Raw genomic sequence first — 4507 nt, 5'->3', positions numbered from 1 at the left:
GAGAGAGAGAGAGAGAGAGAGAGACCGACCCTAAGGGCAAAAGAGGAAGGGGCACACATTCTCAGTATCATTTCTCATGATCTGAAAGGAGAAAAATTCTAGAAATCTTAAAAACATTTTCATACATTCTATTGTGAGGCCTAGTTCCAAAATCCTTTGATAGCAAGTAAACTTTATCTGAATGCTTATAGCAACATATATTCCTAACCCTATTTCAAGGAAGCCATGTCTAATTTTATCTCGGCCTTGACCTCACCACTAGTAGTACAGTCAGGGCCCAGCCACCAGACTGGCAGATCCTAAACACTTAGATGCCAGTCAATGGGTATGAAGTCTAGGAGCAAAAGTCATCTCTACCATCAATGAAAACAAAGGCTTTCCCTCTAAAAATAGTCCATATAGAGTCCCATCTGTTTCTTATGTATTTTAGTAATATTTTAATTACTCTTTCACATAATTTGCCAAAAATGTTAGGAAAATATGACAAAAGAAGAGAAAATCTGGTTATTCATTAACCTAAAATAAAAGATCTAAGCCCAAGAAATCATTACTGACACTATGGGAAAGGAACAAAAAGGGGTGGGGGGGGCCAGACAAAGCAAAGCGGACATGCTGGTAGTAAACAGATTGCCTTACTGACAACACTGTTGCATCTAAACACATTTAGTGTGCTCTTATGACTGAACCGCTTCCAGTACTAATCCTCTCTATAAAACACATCATCTCAATCTTTAAAATAGCATTTCATCTTTTTCTCATAGACAAACAGACAACCTGGTATATTTGATGTTTATGAGACTTGAGGAAAACCCTCATGGATGTCTCTTAAAATTCAGACAATTTGAAGAAAAAATTAAATTGAAAGCATTTATATTTTTCTTCCTGGTTTACTTAAAATACATGATCCTTTTGCTAATGTGTGGTTAGGAAATATAAAAATAAAGAAAAAATTAAACAGTAACTTCCACAAACACTTTTGGATTACATCTAACTTTTGATTAACTAAACACACTAATCTTATATAACATCTTTCCACCACAACCACCTCCCCCCAAAAGATAAATTATTTACTTTCAAATAAATGAAGATAAGAGAACTAAAGGGATATTTGGTGACTTCTAAAAAAAAAAAGTAGTTAAATACAAAATTTCAGTTTATTATAACATTCTAAATATTTACTTTTCAGGCACAAATAACAGTAATGTCCTATACAGTATTACTACTAAAGAAATTATTAAATTTTTTAACATTCAAATATAAACTGAAGGTAAAATATTTTAATAGTCAAATCTATTAAAATTTTGCAAATTATAATCAATTATGTAAACATCATATATAAAAGCTTCTTAAAAGTATATAATACATAATTAATCACTGATAACTGGCATTTTTTTCTTTTCTGCACAAATTTTAGGCTCTATGCTTCAAATTCAGATTTGAAAACTGCTTTTTCAATAAAGAAATCCAAAAAAGAAACTGAGCTTTGGTTAACATGTGTGCATTCTTCCAATGGGGGGGGGATACAAGAATTATATTATTCTTTACCATAAACCATTAGCATTTAAAAAGTATGTGATATTTGAGGATCTTTCTTATTCCCAGTCTTTAGAAGAAAAGCACAGGGGGTAAGTCACAGTTTATCCGCTAAGGTATATGCCAAACCACAGAGCATTTAAACATTTCTAAATTCTGAGCTCATTCCTGAAATGTTCTGAAATACTAAAGTTTTATGTTCGAAGCAGTCCTTCATGTTGACTGACATCCCTATGTATACAGGATATGCTAGAGATCAAAACTCTGCGGCATTATGGAAAGAATTCCTGAAGTCGACCTTAGACTATACAGAGAGCTTTCCCCAAAAGAAGGCTTTCATTTTAAAGTCTCAGCCTCCTTTTACAATGCAAAGAGCATCTCCAAGCAAGCCATATCTATGGAAGACATTATCTGATTTTAAAGCTTTATTGATGATGACAAACACTTTAAATAAACATTCTAATATAGTATTTTGTGTCCAAAGTTGTTCCCAAAATACTTCTTCAAAACTGCAAACTGCGTCAACTCATGTTCAGAAGCACTGTGTTCACCTGCCAATCCAACGCCCATAGGTCTCCCCATAAAAATCTGAAATCGAGGTCAACTAGTCATCAAAGACTAGCTAAGGCCTCAATTTTGCATCAAAAGTATTTACAATGTATTATTCCCCAAAGGTTTCTTGAATGTGCCAATAAAAGTGCACAATATTTTGTAAAACTTTTCTCATGTGACAATAGTACTGTTATTTTTTAATTATACTTGTCAACTTGTTAGAAATATGCCCAAAACATCAAAACTTAAAAAAAAAAAAGATTGTAGGAAATGTCCAGGAAAGTATAATTTGCAAAAACAAAAGACAAAGAAAGTAGGTCCTTGTAAGTCATGCTGCTGAACAAAACAGTAAATTATGTAATATTTCAAAATATTCAAGAGAAAATAAGTAATATTTTACATACACAGTTGGTGAGAATGTTACAGCTCACCAATAAAAATAAACCTGAAAACCTGTTTCCAAAGCAGTAGTCCTTTGAATCAGCCTCTGAGATGTGGATCTGTTTGAAAGCAGGCCAAGTTTAAGAACCACAGAATAGTGATATTTCTAGAAACTACTTTTTCCAAAAGGTTTATCCCTAAATTTCTGCTGAACTATCAGTACTTAGCCAGGTACATGAGTTGCCATGATATGCCCCTTCTCAATTACAGGAAGATGCCTGGCATTCTCCTGGTAAAGTTCTTTCACAGTGCACACGGGCAAATGGAGTTTACTCTTTCGTTTAGAGCATTTTTATCACTGTACTTACTGGATCTTTTTATATTTTAAATGAGCAATAAACTACCTCAGTTTTTCTTTCTGAAACTGGTTCTAGAGTGTTATAAATATTCCAGAAAGTTAAATAAATTGTAAATCAACTTTTAAAGACCCTCCCATAAAATAAATGAGCCTTTATTTCCTATTTATTGTACATTTTCTTCACAAACTGCTACACTAAATAAGCGTTTCTCTTAGTGGTGATTCAGAAGGCCAGTGGATACATCAATCAATGCTGCCAAGTGTTTAGGAGGGGGAAAAGGGAAGAAAAAACTTTCCAAATGTGATAAAAACACAAGGGAAGCCAAGTTTTTTTAAATACCTGACTATGCCTGGGGCCTGCATGGACATACAGGTACTCTCCTAAAATGAACAACCCCAAGAACCTAAGTTCCTTTTTCCAGAGCTCACTTACAAGGCACCAATGTACCTGTAAGGGTCCCTTCTCTTCTACTGCAGCACAGCACCCTGGGATTATCCACAAATTCCATGTGTGGCAAACTTTTGTCAGCTAGAATTTCAGCCTTCGAATCTCAGCACTTTCACTGTAGACTATAATTCATTCAAATTATCTTACACTTTGCATCTTATCCATATGCAATTGTGAAGACTGCCAGAAATGGTTGGAAAAGTTTCATTCCATTCTTCCACAAGTTACTAAAATAGGAACTTTGTTAGTTGGGTTTGGGGGGGGCGGGGGGGACTTTCATAATAACTAAAACAACTGCTATCCATTATTAATGCTAGGCCTAAATCCCAAACAGACCATCTTGACAGGAAAGATGCATTTAAGAGTCTTCTGAGACCAAAGAGCCGGTGTTGTTACTGTTAGATACTGCAGTGAGATGTCAAGATGGAAATAAATCCCGAGTCCAGAGAGGAGAGGAAGAGTTACCAATACTTGAGCCTTCCAAAGTATTCCCGTTAAACCGTTATCTGCTGCTAAGTGAAGGCAGGAGTGTAGCAGGTTTAAAGGGGTGAATAAACCTTGCATTTGAAGCACAGAACTTCACGTAGGTGATTAATGGTCAGACTGCTATGTATCAAAGCAGTTTGAAGGTTTGTGCTTTAAAAAAACATTAACGCAAAATCACTTTGACTTCATGCCTTTTAGTCAAAGAAAATAAATAATATATTCAAACGGGACCAGATCTGGAGCCGTGAAATAGCAGGGGTTTTTTGTTGGTGGTGGTGGTTTTTTGTTTGTTTGTTTTTGTTTTTGTTTTTGCTTACGGGTGCTGCAGACTACGGAGGGATGGGCTGGGAGGGCTCGGGCAGGGGGACAGCCGGGCATGGAACCCCACGCTGCGAGTGGGCTCGCAGGGAAAGTTGTCTGGTTCTGCTGCGGCGCCCGAGCCGCCAGAGTCGCGCAGAGGCAGCGAGGGCTGGGGGAGCCGGGTCCGGCCCGGGCCGCCGCTCGGGTTCGCGGTGGAATCCAACTCCGCCCGGAGCGGCCCGGCCCGGCCCGGCTCGCGGCCTCCGCTGCTCGCCGGGGCCCGAAACTTTCACCCGCGGCCGGGAACCGGCAGCAAGGACCGAGGGACCCGGGCCGGCGTGTCCCCACAGCCCGCTGGGCCGTGCCGCCCCCGCATCCGCGGGGCGCTGCCTGCAGGCTGGCACCAAACAAAGTAAGAGTTGGCGGGGGCGCGGGCAGGGCGGGCACAG

The 4507-nt window shown here is 38.7% G+C and overlaps 1 protein-coding gene across 3 annotated transcripts in view; it reads right to left on the bottom strand.

The window, feature by feature from the left end:
• Positions 1–4507, bottom strand: part of Nfia (nuclear factor I A) — a 377440-nt gene that overhangs the window by 366974 nt on the left and 5959 nt on the right. The gene's annotated exons all lie outside the window — the stretch shown is intronic.

The sequence above is a fragment of the Nannospalax galili genome, unplaced genomic scaffold (assembly GCF_000622305.1).
Source record: "Nannospalax galili isolate Female #2095 unplaced genomic scaffold, S.galili_v1.0 scaffold71, whole genome shotgun sequence".
Lineage (NCBI taxonomy): Eukaryota > Metazoa > Chordata > Mammalia > Rodentia > Spalacidae > Nannospalax > Nannospalax galili.
This window is presented reverse-complemented; position numbering and strand designations above follow the sequence as displayed.